The following is a 19281-nucleotide window of genomic DNA, read 5'->3' as shown; positions in this document are numbered from 1 at the left end:
AAAGACTACACAGCACACAATTGGTACATAAAGGTGAGCGTTTTCCTCTTTGCTCTGTTGATACGTGTCACATTTAGACTTTTATCTTCCAAGAAGACCTGAGCAATAAATGCTACTGATCCTGAGTGGCTGGGCCACAATGGTAGTAATTGTCTAGGTTTTACTTTCCTTTCTTTCTGTTTTGTGTATTTCCACTTCCATTTTCTTTTTTCGGCACAAATGGGTCAAAAAAAAAACCAAACAAAAAAAAGAAAAGGTGGGTGTGTGTGTGCAAGTCATCTCCTTAATGCTGTTTACGTGATATGATTAGAAATTTAGATTTTCTGCAGAGTAGATGGAGAGTTTTTCCTAGGCAGTAATTCAGATGACATCCGTTAGAAGGCATGAATACCCACCCAGATGTTTACATTTTGATTAGATACTTTGTACTCCATTACTGAAACGCCCAGAAAAGGAAACTTATCATGCCCTACAGTAACTAATATTTCTGAGCCTGGATTACCCCTGGAAACACAGCATAAAGTTGGTATTGCTTGGAGCATATTTTTAGGAGGGGATGCTGATAAGTTTGTTTGTATGTGTGGACAAATAGCTGCATTACTTTGGTACCTTTCTCCCTCAGGCTTTTTCTTGTTTTATTTGCGTTCAAATCTCTTGCATCTGCTTATATCATTCCAAAACCAGTTCAAAGCCAAGATTTGATTTTGAGTTTTTTTCTTGGCTCTCCCACCAATCTGTTTAACCATTTATTAAGTGTCTATCACAGCAGTCTCTTTCTTATCCTACACACATATTAGGAATCATTAGCTTTGTCACTAGAGGATAAGCACCCACATAGAAGAGCTCTGTAATGCATACAAGGTGCAGTCTATTGACATTACATCATATGCCTTGTTATATTATCAAAACAATTAAGTTATCTGAGTATCAACACTGCACGTATACATCACATCATTTTTAAATCAAAGCACTTAGAAGCAAAGAAATGAATAATTAAGAACACACAAAACTTATGCTGCCCACACAGTAAGTACATTATTCTTATCAAGATCTTTAGCTTACTAGCCTATAAGCTCTTCAACGACGCAAGATTTCTACTGTTGCTGTTCCATACTTGTCTACTCTCTAACATAACAGGACCATTCTGTTCCATAGCAAAACAGGAGGAAACCAAGGAAGATCCTTTGTCTTAAAAATAACACGCAGTTCATCTAGTAATTTTAATTCTGATCTAAGATGATCATTATTCAGTTCCTTATAACTTCTGAGTATAACTTCTTGACCATTGTTTAGATGCCAAGAACTGTGTCAGTATCAAAGCAATCTGACCCTCGCTGCCAAATGTTAACCATAAGGATGTTTTTGATTGTCCTGTAAAATGAGCATACCAACCTGGTCACTACCCTAAACAAGCCTCCTGACTGTGAATTAGTAGTTAGCGTGGGAAGCAAAGAAACCCTTCTCTGCCACAGCAGGATATGTGATACATTACTTCGTGCAGTTGGTCCCATTCAGTTCATGACTTCTGCCACTAGCGTTTTAGCTTTCTTCTTCCATGCTTCATCTCTCACACCATCTGTATAGCAAGGTGACTTACAAGTCTGAAGCCATAGCAGCCTGGATTTTGACATGATCCTATCCATAGTCATGTACTAGTCCTGGATATGCTCCAAGACACTTTCACTAAAGAGGCCTGTGTCTTCACTGCACAATCTGTGATGAGCCTAATTGGCACACCTGCTTTCAGACTGTTGTTGGGAAAACTTGCATGATGTGATTTAAAGTGTGTTACTACTCTGAAAACCTTTTCCTAAGCTTATGTTACTGTCTACATCTCAAATCTTGAGACTTCAAAGTCTGCCTTTCCTCTGGTTTTGCTCCATTTTGCAAAATGTTGTAAATGCCTGGCATTAGGTATTGTCATATGTGTGTAAGTGCTTGTGTGTGTGTGTATGTGTATATATACATAAATTTCTTAGCTAACAAAAAGAAGCTCAGTAGAAAAAGAAGACATTTTAGAATATACTTTAAACAGTAAAAATCTTGGAAAGGCTATGAGGACTTGCATATATAATAAAAATAACAACAATGCATATATAATAAAAAAATTAAAAATCAGCTCAGCCTTTCTGTTCTCATAGTCCCTTTACTTTCATATTAGGCAGACAGGGTGTGACCTATCACAGTTTAGTAATTATTTAGAAATTTGAGGTTTTTTTTCATAAAATTTCCATCCATTCAGCCTTCCATAGTCCGTTCCATTTCCACAGCTGTAATTTGTATTCTTATGTCATACATGTATTTAGAAAAAGCACACACATAAATAGGTCATATAATTTTGATGAACTGAAGAGTCATACAGTACTGGTTTAAGATTTACCATACCTTCCCCTTGTCTGTCTTGATCACTGATGAACTTTCCCCAAGCCTGCCTTTATTTTTTTTTTTCCAATCTCCAAACTATTTCCAACAACAAGCAAGAATTGGGTTCTTTTTGTTTACTCTTTATGTGAATTAGTAGTAATGAAAATTTACTTTCTTACTGTAATATATCAGTATTTTTTTCCAGAATAACTTAGGTCCACTCCCATAGCAATGCTTATTCTACAATGCTGAAACAAAGCTTGTTTGTTGTCCTGGAATGCTTATTCAATATTTCATGAACTCTGAGGATAAGAAGTATTTAATTCCTGAAAAATTTTGTTTGCTGAGGTTTACAAAAGGTGAATTATCTCCCTTCTGCTTGAGAGACCCTAAAACGTGATTTTTTACGTCCCCCTTGCTTAACACTTATCTGTGTAGATAAAATATCTATTCTCATGCTCCTTATTGACAGTTCCTCACAAAACCATGCTCCTTTGTCTTGGAGTATTACATTCACAATAGCAACTTTCTGAATTTGGAGGACCTCAAATCATATTTCAGTGTGAGGTGAGGTCTAGAAAAGTTTCCAGAGTTGATGGCTAAGCTGTGGCTTGTAGTGCCATTGAGGTGCCAAACTTACACCCAAGGAACAAGGAGGAGGGAAAGAAGTGATCTGCGGAGGAAGATGATCTCGTGTGTTAGGTACACTCAGATCTGGAGTCATGTAAGGATCTGGGTTTAGGTATGTAATCTCGATCATTCTTAATTTGTCTGTCCCAATGTCCCCAGCAGTGGAATGCGATTAATAATATTTATTAGCCAGTGGTAGTGGATCACTGATCAGTCAGAATACGTGCAGGAAAATATAATTTATGTGTATTGGTAGGATATCAGTGATTCTGCAGGCAATCATGACCTGATGCCTACTTTCAGCTGGTGACGGCTGCCAGAAGCCACTTGGCGAAATCCCAGGAGGACTAACAGGCAAACTTCTACGTGCGATGACAATTAACCATTGGACTAGTTTGCCTAGCGGCACGGTTGATTTTCCATCAGTCGGAGCACGTACTTTCCCGCAGGCGTTTTTTTGCCGAATGGGCACGTCACGGCGGCCGGACCGGGACACGTCACGGCGGCCGGACCGGGTCACGTCACGGCGGCCGGACCGGGTCCCCCCGGGCGGGGCGCGGCGGTCGCCGCTGTCCGCGGTGCTGAAGCGGGGCGGCCGCTGCCCGCCGGAGCGCGGCAACTTTCCGACTCCGCCCGTGCGTGCGGCCGCGTTTCCCTGGAATTAAACTAACTCCGCCCTTCGGCTGCAATAATTGCACCGCCAGAAGCCGGTGGGAGCGGGTGCTGTCCTCTCGCTCTCCACCCCCACCTCCTTGGGTTTTTTTATTTATTTATTCCCCCCCATCCTTTAACAGAGCCAGCAAGCTTGCTCCGCCTGGACTCTGAGAACCACCGACCGTGCACCCCGGGGCGGGGTGGGGAGGGGGGGGCTTTAATTCCAACGGGATCTGCCCGCAGCCCTTCCCCGACAAACTTAGGGCACGCCTCCGGCATCTCCCGGGACAGCGTTTCGAGGCTGCCGCTGCCCAGGTAAGAGCGGAATCCTGGAGGTGGGGAAGCAAGGTCTGTCTGGGTTGGGGGCCGTGCGGAGCCCAGGGGCAAAATATGTCCCGGGGCAGCGGGGGTAACTGCTGGTGCAAAACTGTGCTTTGCTTCCTGTTGGGCTGTTCCAGGCATTCCTCAAAATCTTAATGCCGAAGCTAAGGGGGGGGGGGGGGGGGGGGGATCAGTAAAGTCATGGTGTGAAGAAAGGGCATAGGAGTTTTCCTCATTTATCCTCTTTTACAAACAGATCAAGGCATAAAAATGCCAAAGTCCTTGATTTTAAATAATGGATTACAGTATACAAAGCAGTTTAGCTCATAAAAGGTATTAGAGTGTAGTACATAAATTGGAAATTGCAGACTTCCTTTATTAATTTAGAACTAGCAAAACATATTCAATTTGGTTGATGTTAATAATAAGAAAAAGTTAGGCAATAAAAATAGTTGTAACTAGCTTTGGGAGAAGTAATACGAATGCAGATGAGTTTGATGGCACTTCACTAAAGGCATGTTTCACCAAAGGAAAGATGACCTTATAAATTTAAGCTCTCAGCAAGCAGCACAGCAGGAGGCCTTTCTTTTGCAGTTTTCATAACTTTGGATAGGAGGAGATATGTGCATTGCATACATACATGTATAGATAAAGAATTTATGGTCAAGAAGGAACATTAATACTCAAGATGGGTACTTACATAGGCCTTTAGGATTGCAGAAATAGTTTCTAATTTTATTGTAAAAACAAACAAACAAACAAAAAAACTTGGGTCAAGAATAGCCAGGGTACCAGCTGCAAATCAGGGAAAAGAACTATCCTTCTAGCCAAAGATATGGCTTGTTATTTAAAGTTGTTGATACTAGGTCACTTACTTGAGATTTAACCTTTTATATATATATGTACACTTCATGAATTAAAATACGTGTGGAAGGTCAAACCTATTTTATTCCTAATGTTATGGAAAGTAATAGTGGAAATGAATTGTGGAGTTACATGTTATGTATTACCTTTCAGCTACTTCTTGGCAGCTGGTACATGTTTCACTATTTCTCTGGCATTTTTATACAGCTGGAGATAGCTGTAGTGCACATGGGGTTGCTTTTGGTCATTACACAAAGTGTAAGCCAGAAGTACAGAGACAAATTTTTTAAAAGGATTCATTCACTTGTCTTACGTCTCACGCTGGGTGGTGAGACGTAGGTATACTCTACTGCAGTTCAAATCTGATGCAAGTAGAAGGTGTTTACCTGCATTTTCCCATCCAAGACTCCATCAACAATGTGAGTCAGAGAAATAAGAATGATTAATATTGATACAGTATTTTCATAAGGATATTGATATGACTAACACAATTTACGTTTGGTTGTCAGTCTTACTTGGTAACATTAATAATCCATGTGCAATTGAGGAAAACTCAAACCAACAGATGTGTAGGTTTCTTTTTAGTTAATATGTGGAAATTGCGTGTAAGTGTGTGTTCTTCCTGTCTTAAATGGCCTCCACCTGCATGCAGAGGATTTCCACCTGATCTATGTGTTGCTCAAGCCTCTGATAGATTACTTATGAGTAGTTATGAATTTCAGTTGCTAGTTTTTCTCTGACTTCAGAATGAATCAAAAAATATCTGTGCTGACGTCAGTAGAACTCTTGAAATCAACAGAGAAAAATGTTTATCCTGAGGATTCCTTTATTCCAGAATTCCTAAATTAAGCTGATTGTAAGCAAACATCAGAATAAATATGAAAAAATTCCACCAATCATGTATCCAGTCATAGAGGAATGATAAGGAAAAGAAATAACTTTATGGGTGAAAGCCATTTTTTAATGTGTTTTGTCTAAAATTCAGTAGAATCAATGTTTCCAATGTAAATCTTTGCACAGGTTCAAGTAGTAGGTGGGCACTATTACCTTACTTTGTGCCTCATTGATTACTTCTTGTTTGTGCTAAAATAAGTTTCCCAACTGCGAAAGGTCATCAGGCTTTTTCACAAGTAGCAGTTGAAATTGCCTAACATGCCTACAAAACTGGAAGCTGAGTCATCTATTTAAAGAATGTTTTGAACTGTTGTTTTTCTTTGTCAGTTATCTGAGCAGTGGAGGAACAGTTTATCTGACATCAATTCCCTTGGAAATGTGGGTTTTTCTGTGGAATAACTGATCTTAATGAATGTGGGGAATTGGCATTAGATTAAATCTTTATCCATGGTTCAGCTCATTGAAAAAACTTTCGAGTGTCTTCAGCTCAAGGGCTTTGCCTTTAAACATTGAAGGTGGAGAACCTATTACAGGGTCAGCTAGGAATGATAAGCAACAACAAACGACCCCTTATGAAGTCTCTACTGATGAAATATTTCATGAGAAGGAGAAAGCACTGTGCACCTTTGAGGGGGAAAAAATCCCTGGAGCCCAAATACCTGTTTATCTGAGTATCTCAGTCACAGTATTTAATTAGTCTCTGATATCCTACTAATGCATACTGAGCTTACTGTGAGCAAAAGAAAAGTCTTTGCAGAAAACAGAATAGTAGTAACCTTTATGAAAGAGAAAAACAAGCAATGTGACTACAATTGGAGCTGAGGCAGAAGTCACCTATACTGGACAACACAGAAAAACATAACTTGACATCAGGGGTTAAACTTTGGTGAAAGTGCAAAATAATGGTAGTCTTTGTCCAAAAAAACCCCCTCAGTCAAGGTGTCAAAATGAGGTATAGCTTTTATTACACTATACTGATGCTCAGGCATTGATTTTTCTTTTATCTGCTGGTCTGCTTCTCAATCAGCAAAATTTCTTCATCAGCTCTACCTGGCACCTCACAACTTCATGGGCGTTGACCGGGAGTCGTGGCTGGGCATCTGGAAGGTAGCATGCTCTTGGCTGTGGAGAAAAGATAATATTAAATACTACGTTGATTTTCACAGCATAACGTTTTCTCCTTCTCTTACCTGTTTTAAAGCATGATGTAGCAAGTTGCTTTACTTTCTTCATTAGGACAGCTTCCAAAACCCAAAGCCTCCAAGAATGCTAGTTTTTATTTTAAACATAAGACAAATGCCCCACAGCAATAACTCCAACCCAATGGCTGCAGAAGATTTTCCTTCCCTGTTCACCCTGTAAACAAGAAGTTTCTGTCACAGAAATAAACTAGCTAGAGCCTAGAATCTGTGATGTAAAACATTGGATGAATGATGGATTTAAGGTGACATGTTCTCAGGAAGCTTGGTCGGAATAAAGACCTCTTCAGCTCACAGACAGCTAGTGTCTGCCCTCAAAGTTAGGTTTTTGTAGCCCTGGTGGATCAGGACTTTTAAATCACTAGATACAACATTGTTGCGCATCAGAAAGTTATTCAAAGAATTTCTTCAGGATTTTGAAATTTCCTAGCTATTGTGCTTTTTATCCTATAGAAGTCCAGACAGCTAAAATCGGGAGACATCCTTTAAAAGAGATGTAACTGTAATTCCAATAAATATTAAAATCTGCTAGACTACTTTCAAACCACTTTTTGGTGAATTATGCACTCTCTGAATAGACAAAGGTGTGATTGCTGGTACAGGTGGAACATTAACTGTGTCATTCCCCTGGGGTTTATGGCTCCCTGGATTTTGCATACTCAAAGTAGCAGGTAAAAAACTAACCAACTGTTCCTATCTCTGTTGGTACTACCACTCAAAAACTTAGGTGAATTTTTGACCTTTCCCATTCTTCAGAGTTATTCTGCACTGGATTTTTTTCCAAGTCTATAAAGATTATTTTAGGTTAGGCAGGGGGGATTTGCAAGAATAACTCTGCCAGTATGGCTTGATACTGGTAATAATGTAAAAATATGTAGTATATGAACAACACTGTTATTCAATAAATTATTAGATTGTGATCAGATCTCTTATTATACTGTGTGATGCCTCACTGGAATGTATTCAATAGACCAACTTCCAGCTAATTCAGTTTTTCTAAACAGTCCTGTACAATATTATTATGTACCTTTGTAAGTGAACAAAAAAAGAAAAGCAAAAGCCAGTAGGGATTAAACTTTCTCTCAGGCACATTTGGAAATCCTCTGCATATCAAATAGCACAACCGGGACTTATTTATTCATATGTTGGCAGTTATGAAAGGCGGCAGTCTTTGACGAACCTACTCAGACTTTACCGTGCTGCTTGCATGCACCTGAGCTGATCCACAAATCAGACTGCCATCTCCCATCCCTTAGCTGCTCTCCATTAAGACTTGTGAGGCTGTTGATTGCTGCTAGAGACTGAATAATTGATTTCTGAAGCCATGCTCCCACGCTGGGGAAGCTGTAACATGGTTCTGCTTCTGTGCTCCCAGGAGAGCACAGGGCTGCATGGGTTCCCGAGCAAGTTCTAGCAGTGATTTACCATTCCTGTTTGTGAATGACACTTCCAGATATTTCAGAGTGGTTTCCAGTCATTAGACATACATTATGACACTCATACAGATAGTTATTATTCCTGCTCTTCTGATGGGAGTAGGGATTTTTTTTCCCTTATTTTCTCTCATTCCATCAGAGCAAAGGGTGCACCCTGAAAATTCCCCTGCTAAATTCCCCCTCTGGAGAGATGAAGTTAGGGTTAGAGCTTGTTAGCTGAGCCATAGTAACTGCCTTCATCCTTCTAGGCAGCAGGCTAAAATGTGACAGCATAAGTATGCTCACACTGAAATATCTTTACGTTGCTTTGGTCATCTTAAGGGGCTTCAAAGCCCTGCTTCCAGTCTCACCAGACCAAAAGGCACCGGTGAGGTGTCTCAGTGCTGGCTTTGCTTCTTCTCTGCACTAAAAAAGATGAAGAGATGCTGTAGCCTAAATGTTTAAAGACCCAGGGCAAAACAAACGTAAGTCTCATCAACCTCTCTGTACTTCTGATTTGTATTAGAGACAAAACAGACCATAGTAGCATGTCCAGGACGTGAGAGGCAGGCAGGCGGTGCACATCACTTTTTATTCCTTCCTTTTACAGAAATTTAATTATCTGTTGTAGCACCCCCCTTTCTCCTTCAAAGTGTAACAAAAGAAAACACATCTTAAACTTTACCACTTTCTAATGTAAATGTAAAGTGGGGAAAATAAATCAGAATAATGGATGCTTCAGAAAGGCACCTGTGTTTAAGCAGTGCTTTTTCCCCTACTCCGTTTTCTCTGCTCTGTTTGTTGTGGACCCTCATCTTAGAAATGAGTATTTCTCACAGGCTTTTTTGTTCTAACCTTTCAGTACTTTCTCCATGTGTGTCTGAGATCAAAATTGCTATCATATGAATTTAATTTAGTACACCTTTCTCTGTGTGATGGGCTGCTATTTCAGGGGGTGCAATGCCACTATTAATCATCATAAAGAAAATGCACGAAAACAGTCCAAAATACATGTCAAGCACTTCAGTGTGATGGATGCACAATAGATGGCACCATTATTATCACTCAGCAACTTGAAAACTTTTGGTCCTCACATTTTCTCCCTTTCAAACATCATTAACTTGTTCATGGGATCCAATACTTTGTGAAAAATATATTACTCTTCTACTCACTTTTTCCTCATCCTTCATGCTGTATTGACAGAGCCAGTTACCTAAAATTTCTTAATGCAGTGTAAGTTTACTTCTTAGTGAATGAGATGGCAAAGAAAACCAAAACAAATGGTTTTATGGAACAAAAGTCAATTATATTGATTCTGATCTGTTAATGCAAAAGCAGATTGTATGGATTATTGTAATTAGGAAAGTTATGTTTATTGGTCACAGCTTTATTTACTCCTTGGTTTTGTTCTCCTTTGTGAATCAGACTGAAACATCATAGTGTCAGCTGGATGTGGATAATAATCTTCTTTTAGGATTGTTAGAAAAGTGATGCACTGTCTGGGTTCAGTAAGGCATACAACGCTTGGAATAAACAGGATGCGATTTTGTATGGTGGGGGCACATTACAACCGATGAGAAATGCTCGTACAGCCACACAAACCAGATATGCTCAGGTGTAAACTTACGGCATTTCAAGCACCTGCTGGTAAATGGTGTTACCTGATTATGGGTGCTGTTGTCTGGCAATAGGTAGTGATAGCTGTATTCCTGTTTTAGTAGTGGGGGAGCAGGGCTGGATGCAGTCCACTGCAAAATGGAGAGGGCTATGTGACTTCAGAGTCCTCCTCCTGTGTGCCAGGCGATATGGTCTGTATCAGATGCTGCTTACGGTGGTAGGACCACCTGCTCTTTCTGTAAATGGTCTGGTATATTTAGTCCTAGGGTAAGTTGCATGTATGTGGAAGGTGTAATAAGAAGGAAGCTTGCCTTATGCACTGGTAGCACAGTGACGCTTGCTTTCCGCCCCTCTGGAGAGCCAGGCACCAGGGTCTTGCTGGAAGACCTATGAGCTGCCTGTGCCCGGGTCCTTGGAAAGATGCAGTGTTTCACAGCTATGACCATGACACCACAGCTCCTTCCCCTTTGTGCAGCATCAGCCTGTTCCTGGTGTGTGAATCTAGTGAGAGAGACAGTTGCAGACTGCAGGTTTTCCCACATTCACATGATGACTTCTCACTATAACCTGCAGGATCCTGTACCTAGGGATGTTTTGAATGTGGAAATTGAGGATTATAAATAAATAGGGTTGCAAGCAAGACTTCTGCAAGTTTGGTGGTGTTGGCTATTTCAAACTTATCCAAAGCCTGTTGATATTGTGTAACATACTATATACATATGTTTGAAAGGGTGGTTTGGATTTTTTGGGGGGTTGGGGAAAAAATAAAGGGAACTAATTCAGATGCTCACATTTCACCATGCTGCATTTCATTTTCTTTTTCTTACAAGAAAGAACATACCTGATTTAAGAGGTTTCTTTTTGTTCCGTTATGAGATCTTTGATATTTTGTATTTTTTTCTAAAGTGTTGGTCTAAGGATAAATGCCTTACCTAGGAATCTCTGCTTCTGAGATTGAATTTTGCTGCTGTTTTGTGAAAGGATTGATAATGTGAACCCTGAAAGCAGCCACACCAGAAGAAAAACAAAAAATTGGTTTTTATTTGGTCACTTGTAAAGTAAACCAATATTTTTGAGTGGTGGGTGGCAACAGAACTGCTTTCAACCACTTGTTATAGTTTCCACAACTATTGTCTGCTCTCTGTAGTGATGCAGCCAATTCCTGTATCAGATACTATCATCTGAACAACTGCAAGAAAAATCTTAAAAGCAGAAGTCATCCAGTAATTAAGGTTTCTATTGCAAAGTAATTTTTTACATTTTGGGTAAAAACCCCTTCTCAGTCTTAATGAAATTGCCATGAAGGTACAGAAAGTTTCATAAAATTAAAGTTGATAAGTGTCAGCACACAAAAGAACTGAAGAAACTATCTTTCTGAAGGCTAAATACCTAGGTCAAAACATATTGGCCTTCATTCAGGTACCATTAATTCACAGTTACAGTATGCCTGTAGGTAATTTTTTTTCTCTTTTAGCACTACACATGTTGTTTTCTTTATAGCATTAATCTGATGTTTAAAAAATTTCATTTTAAAAATTTGACAACTTTTACATTTTTTTAATTTCAAATTTTAATCAGAGTATGGAAGAATCAATAGGTACTTAAATTTTGAAAGGTTCTGAAAGCAAACCTTGTTATAAGTTAGTGAATTAATGATTTAGTATGTTACTGAGTAATCAGAAATTGCTAACTGATGCTCTGAATCACTCTTACTAAATATGTTTTGGAAAGTTTGTAATTATACCACATAAGTCCTGGCAGGCATTCTCAACTGAAGAAATCATCCTGGCATACAGAGGCACATGTCCTGATATTGCAAGAAGTTCTGTTCTAGCAACAGATGAGGGAACATGCTCCAGTGGGGAGGTGGAGAGGAGGAGATGCCTGTATGACTGTGACTATGCACCGTAGACTATTTTATACTCCAACTGGAGGCAAGGTCTCTGACCCCCTCCAGTAGCCAGTGGAGGTTTCAGGATCTACTCTGCAGCGAATCCCAGCTGGAGTCTAATTTTGGTGCTCTCCAGTGCCTTCCCAGGGGGTCCTCTTTCTCTTCACTGGCTATGGAGGAGGCATAGGAAGACTCGCCTCCTAAATTAAGAACTTGGCATTGGTGGGAATGTCTGCTCCAGCCTTCCCAGCCCCTTCAAAACTAAGTATTTCCTCCTCTTCATAAATCTGTCATAGTGTTAGGAAGGAGGAGACAGGTTTTGCGTGCCCTGCTGTCTCACATTCTACAAGCCCCCTTTTGTAGAAAGGGAGGAAGATGACTTTCCCTCTCATGCCATAGCACAGTGCAGAAGGTATGCCTGCAAGGTAGGGGGCTTGTGAACCCTTTCAGGCATCTAACTTGAGCCAGAGCTGTCTCCAAACCGACAGGTATATCTGCTTATCTGTTCTGTTTTCCTCCAGCTGGGCTCTTGGAGATCTCAGGTGGGAGTTCGTGATGTATCATGCACAAAGGCAATGGCCACCAGCTAAAACTGAGGACTGGGAGTGCTTTGACCTGCCTAAAGCAACACTGAAAACCTCTGATGTGGTATGGATGTTGTTAGGCTGCTCTTGTATTGCTTCTGAGTTTAAATAGGAAAAATCTTATCATTACTGTTCATTACACAGTGTAAACAATCCTGATACTGCAGAGAGGTCCTCATTGGATAGTATCTGGTTCCACAGATGGCCCTCAGAGGGATCTTGTATTTATAATGTCTTTGGTAATGCACTAACAGAAACGAGGTTAAAAAATACAGTCTTTGTAACAGGCAAAGTAAGACATCAGTGATAAATTCAATTATTTTAAATGCATCAGACCAGGTTCTGATTTCAGTTACATGGATATAAACAAGCCTGCTGGTACCATAGGTTTCTCTGCATGTAAGGAAGATCAGAATCTGGCTTCAGGCACTTAGGTTCTCATTCAGTATAATGCATCCAGTTTAGACTTGTCAATCTGTATTAGCAAAGTTTTAGCCTGTCCTTGGCATTTCTTCAGGCGTCAGTAATTCCCAGTGATTATAACATTCAAAATACTTTAAAGGATATTTTGTGGTTTTGGTGTTTTGTTTTGGGCTTTTTTTACCCCCCTTTTATTTGTGCCTGGCTGTGTAACTGAGCATTTCATACGCCTGTCAAAACTTTTGTATCAGATTTCCATTTCAGAGAGATCCAACTGATGGGACACATGACCTATCAACTGTTTAATGACCACGACTGAGAAAATTGTTAATGGTGGGGTTTTTTTTGTTCATCCATCTATCTCAAATTTATTTTATGAAAGCAGTTTTATGTGATACATTCAACAATATGCTAAGTACCACACAAGCTGTTTTGGTTTTTTTTTTTTGAGGTATATGTTTGCTATTACTATCTTCCTTTTATTAGGCACAGTTACAAATTTCAAATGTACAAGTATTCTTGAAGGAGAGAGAGAAGAATGGGATTACTTTCTAAACCTAAGCACAAGAAATTCCAGTAGGGCAAAACATAGGTTTCAACCTCAATTATATATGAGTCTTCAATTTTCAGACTGTAGTCTGAGCTAGGAATTACAATCCTACATGATGTAGTAATTTGCCTCACTTTATCTGACATAACACTTTTCTGAAGATGACTGTTTGAAGAACGTATTTATAGCCATATAAGCTGTAGGCTGTAGCATTAGCCACAGAGTGGTAGCAGCAAGATGCAATGATTATTTCAGTACTTTTTATAAATAAATGGGTATCTTTTTAATGCATGAATGAAAGGTATATACAGGGAGGCCTGTTTGTACTAACAGTGGCCTGAGAAGCCATTTATCCATTTCCACTATCTCTGCCAGATATTTCATTGGTGCTGTATGGAGAGGAAAACTTCTTTAAAATAGAGTTAAGTGACTAAATTCTTTCTAATCTGCAACAGTAACTGTCCTTTTATGAGGCAACAGTGACATTTCTATGATATACCAGAAAGCTAGCATATTTTTCATGTCATTTAGCAAGTCTATGCTTGCATAGACTAAATATTGTTTTAAATAATGTAATTTTGTAAAAAAAAATATAAATTAATTATACTAGAAAGGGTTCTTAAGTCTACATAGTTGATATACTCAGTGATTCATGCAAGACAAAAGCATATAAAATAACCTAAGCAGAAACAGAAGGAAAGCAGTAAGTTACTGCCACCCCCAAATCAAATTCTGCAAAGCCTACAGATTTTAATGGATCATGTCACTGAGATAACAACAAACCTCTGGTAATGCAACCAAAAGCCTCCTAGCTTTTCATGCCAACACTACTTCAACAAAAGTCTTGTCTAAAACAAACCTCAAACTTTGTTCCAGTCCTTTATATGACAGATTTATCCATGTAAGCTGATGTGCTGCCAACTCACTGCACCTGGTTCACTCTAAATTAGTTACAGCTAATTGTCAACAAATGGGAAGAAGGACCCCTTGTGATTTTTCTCTTGGCTGTGAAGCTGACAAGGGTAGTTCTTATAGCTATTTTTCAAATAGAGTATTGTTATATGCATACCTTCAGAGGGGAAAAAAAAGAGCAAATAGTAGTGATGGTTGATATTTTCTCTATACTTTCTGGTGCAGGAAATGTGTAAGCACAGCTGCATTAAGTTATGTTGAGGTGCTCATTAATTCAGCTGAGCCCTGATTGGAGAGACCATAAAGAGTGTGGGGTTGCCTTTTTTTTTTCTCTCGACCAGTGAAGGAAGAATGGTTGGTTAAGAAGATGGAGCAGAGAGAAAAAAGCTCTATAGGTAAGATTTTTAGATCTTTCTTAGTCTGGTGTTTTTTCTCCACTGGTACTTTTCCTTTATAAGCAGGTTTTGGGGGGTGGAATAGAAACAGATTTTCCCTGGAGAATTGGATAGTGTGATTAATGAGGGTTCTGTCCCTTGGAGGATGGTGGTTTGTATACCTCTTGGCTTTCCTTCAATAAGTCTTGCAAGAACAAAAATATAAGTATGCTTTTAAAGTTTGTTTTGGTGTTTTTTTAATGTTACTTCTTATCAGCTCTTTCACAAGATAACTAAAGGAAAAAGAGGAGAAAAAAAAAAAAAAGACTTTGTCTTTCTCTTTACCTTTCCTGACCTGTTGTACCTGCTGTTCCTATTAATTCAGCATACTTATAACTTGATTCTGTCCTTGGTCATTTTATTCTTGTATTAGAAGGGCTGAAGCACACTGGTGTAAACTGTAATGACATAAAGGTTGTCATAGACTTGGCAGTTAAGCTTTTTTTATGGCAGCATAGCCTCTCCTAGAACAATTGTTCTTTAATTAAGAAATGTGTTTGCTTGAGATAAACCTTTTTCCCTGCACCTATTGTGTGGAAAACAAGGCTCAGGATTCAAAGGAGATTTATGTTTTGGGTTCTGAGTCAGTTTTCTGCTTCTATAACAACAACCTCCTATTGAATTTTCCCTGACAAATGAAAGTTCTAGTTTGAACTCTGTTACGTATGTGGCAGTGGCTTTTCTTGGCTTCTTTGCCTTTACAAATTGTCTCAAAGAAGGCAAGAAATATGACAGGAATGGTATCTATCAGGCTTAGGTTCCCTCTCTCTCTTTGCAGTCTTGTGTCATTGTGAATTGTGCAACTTCATCCCATCCCCTGCACCTCCTTCTGCCTTGCTTTTTGTCTTTCTTCCATGGATGGCTGCTACATGGAAGAAAATGTCTCTTGAATCCAAAATAAAAATTCACGATTTTTGCTTTTTTTTATTCTCATTTCAAATTATATGGATGTTGACCTCTAGGCTTCCTCCTAATAAGACAGCTTTCACCTTCTTCTGTTCACTAGTTATGAACTTCCAAGCAAAAATGCCTACTTAAAAGTTAGATGTGTCCTTGAGGGGCTTAGATAAGGCATCTTAATGCTTTTAGTTGTGATATTTATATTACAACTAGCAGGGCTGTAGATACAAATGCCAGATTTTTATGGAACTGTAGTTTTCTGTAGACGCAGTGAAAACAAAAATTCTTAGAGATTTTAATTAATAGTAGTAAAGTAGGTAAATAACTAATTGAATACCATCTGTTTGCTTACATTGAGAATCAAAAATGTGTCTGTTAGTTTGGGGAAAGAAAATTAATGAAACAGACTATCTCTTTTTTCAAGATACTGTTTTTTCAAAACTATTTCTTCGACCTTTCAGTAGTAAAATGTATATCTATATTTAGGTCATTTATTCATGTTCATTGTTCTACACTTTTGCTTTGGGACTATCATTTTCAGTTGTTTGCTTCTCCTTTCTTCTTGGGGTTAAACAGCCTGGAAAAGGCCAAGGCAAAACAAACAAACAAAGCCTTGTAGCATCCCTTCCTCTCTTCCCTCCATATGCCTGTGTGAGAGGGGATGGGGAGGAACTGGGGAGTGCTGGGTGGGGAGGGCACTGTGTTGCTGAAATAACAGCTGTTCTAGTGGAGCTTGAAACAACCTCCTAATGAGAAGATCAAGGTGTTTGCAACACTGGTAAGTGTTTCTGTGCAAAAAGTCTGCTTCCATAACCAGCTTTGAAGCAAAGGCCAATTTTAATTCTGAACAGCTACATGAGGTATATGAGCAGATATCTAGTGATTGTCGATAGCAGTTGGGTGAGTGATTAAATGAAAAAATGAAAGTTTGAGTGTCATATCAAACAGAAAGTGAAAACATGCTCCCCACTCTCACCCCTCAAACTAAGCAAGCAAGAAAACTCTTGTAGTTTCCATTGCCTGCCTTCCCTCCATGTGTGGGGGGTAGGTGGGGAGAGGAAAAACTCACATGTAGTATTCTTCTATGTGACAACTTGTGTAGTTTCACTTTGGTTGTTTTATTGCATAAATCTTTTTAACTGCTTAAAGCAGAGATATTTTTTATTAGATATTATAGATTGCAATTGGGGACTAAGGTTTGAGTATATCTTCAGCTGAACCTTTTTTTTGTGGATGACATCTGCATTCGTGGGTTTGTAAAATACTTTTGGTGGTTTTAAAATGAAACTTCCTATAATAGCAAAATTAAAAGTATGCTTAATCAGCCAATATGTAAACATTCCCTTCTGTTAGCATTTTTCCAGTTTGTTTTGTTAAGTTTTTAAAATTCCTACAACACTTTACAAGAATTTTATAGTGGTTGATAATGGAAAAACACAAGAAGATTTTACAATACTATTTTTTTTTAAAACTACTTAAGGAATTGTTGCACAATTTTCCATGTGCTGGATAAATTACATAACTGTTCACATACCAGTTTCTGTGATATTTGCCTGTGCTTTAGGCTAGAAATTACATCCTTTTTTTTTTTTTCAGCCAGGGTCTAGCCAGACCTGTGTAATTAATACAGTTCTGACAAACCAGTATTTGATTAAACATAACTTGTGAAGAAGCAGACCTGAGTCAGTGTGCTAAAAAAGGAGGTGAGGGGGAGTAATAAATAGGTAATTTTTGCATACGTCAATGTTGTGGAAGCTGTGACAACTGGAAGACGTAGCTGGTCCAGGAAAACCCACAGTGAAATGCAACTCAGTGGTGTAAAAAAAAACCAACCCACCAAAAAAAAACCCCAACACACCTCACCCCATCTTTTTAAAAAACTCAACTTAAACACTGGCTGAGGGACTTCTTTGCCTCAGAAGAGTTTCTGTTCTATACAGTAAAACTTTCAAGTGACTCAGTGAAGAGCTGCTTTTTAAGACTCCTGAACCTGGTTTTTTTTTTGTGAAGTTCAGGACCTCTGTATGAAAAGTGAATTCAAGCGTTTTCAAGGCACCTTACTTGCATGAGGTAAGTCTTGAGCAAACACGGTCAGGGAGGTTCTGAATGAAAAAGCATTTTTACCAGTAGGTATTTATTAAAGCAGAGGGATAGATATGTTCTGTGGAAATCTGTGGAGATTTTGTTTTCCTCCACCCAAAGCTATATTTCCCAAGAGTTATAACTAAAACAATATTTCTTTGTATAGCACCCGATAATGCAATGGCTGAAAGACAAGGAAGTGGCGGAATAAGTGGATGGAGACGCTGGATATTAGCAATAACTCTGATGCTGTGGAGTCACCAGACCAGTGCACAAGGACAAGGTAAGTGAATAACTTTTTACTACAGTTTTCCATTTTGCTCAGTATTGCATAGAATTGGTTGGAGAAACAAGGGCATGTGATGATGTGCTGAACTTGTATGAACTACTGACAAGAAATAAGAATATGAAAATCTGAAGTACTTCAGTTGAAAAGTCAAATGCTTTTGGAAAATGATGTCTCAATTCCATATGGGATTTTTTCAGATGCTTGAATCTGTTTTCTTGTGCTCTGTGATTGGAGAGTGTCTTGAAAGAAATCTCCCATTGTTGTCTATTGTTGGTTCTCTAGGTGTGGAGAAGTAGTTGTCCATGTCTATAATATCTCGAACACTTTGCATTAGTTAGCTGTGATATCTGCAATGAGCATGCAATATGCAGAATGGCTTTTGTTGCAGCGCTATAAATATTTTCCACGTTGTGTTCCCATCTCACTGATGGTAGTACATAATAACTAAAAGAATACAGACAGGAGGAAAAAACCAAATCTAGCTTCTTGGGTTTTTAACTTAAAAAAAAATGAAGCATTATTTCCTGTTTCTGATCTGAAGACTGTATCTAAGGGCTGGTAATAAGAAGCTTTTTTTAATATACAATCAGTATAAAAGGTGCTTAAATGTTGTGTTAAATTGGGGAAGGGGGAAATCTGTAAGTGATAATTTTGGGGCATTGAAATCAACGGGAAGTGTCATATTTGAGGTATGTCAGGCCAACTTTAGGAAATACATGTTATAGTTGAGCTGAGATTTCCATGTCCTTAATTTACTCTCTCAAGTGGAAAATTATGTACTTTTTCCAACTACAGGCTATCTGCTCTATATTACTCTGGTCAGTGACTACAAGTGTAATGCTGGCTAGTGTATGTAGCCCGTGCAATGTCTGTTCCACTGTGTGATTTGGGCAGAAGTAATACTTCTTGCCTGTTGGAACAATAATGGTTGTTTACTCTTGCTTGGTACAGCTATAGGCATAGAAATTGGATGTAAACTGCGTGCTGCAATTCTGCAGAACTTAACATTGCCTCTGCAGATACTAAAAGCCAACCTCACAGCCCATAGAGCACTTCTGTAAGGTAAGGATCATGAACACTTTGCAGCTAATCACCAGACATGCAGAGGAGCTTTTTTGTGATATAAACTGTCTTTGTACAAAAAAGGTGAGTTGGTTTTCTGAAGATTGGCTTTAACTTCTTTTCTAAAGCTTCCATTTTTACATTATAGTCCTTGCCTTGGAAAAACAGATCTGATGACTGACTTTTTGTAGTATTGTGC

At 38.9% G+C, this 19281-nt stretch overlaps 1 long non-coding RNA gene across 1 annotated transcript; it reads left to right on the top strand.

Annotated features, from left to right (window-relative positions):
• Nucleotides 1–3706: 3706 nt before the first annotated feature.
• LOC135315841 (uncharacterized) lies at nt 3707–19080 on the top strand. The gene is made up of 3 exons (XR_010375326.1): nt 3707–3963; nt 17898–18014; nt 19040–19080. It is a non-coding gene; the product is annotated as an uncharacterized LOC135315841 (long non-coding RNA).
• Nucleotides 19081–19281: the final 201 nt, after the last annotated feature.

This window comes from Phalacrocorax carbo, chromosome 1 (assembly GCF_963921805.1).
Source record: "Phalacrocorax carbo chromosome 1, bPhaCar2.1, whole genome shotgun sequence".
Classification (NCBI taxonomy): Eukaryota; Metazoa; Chordata; class Aves; order Suliformes; family Phalacrocoracidae; genus Phalacrocorax; species Phalacrocorax carbo.
Note: the sequence above shows the minus strand (reverse complement) of the source record. Positions and strands in the feature narration are given on the sequence as shown.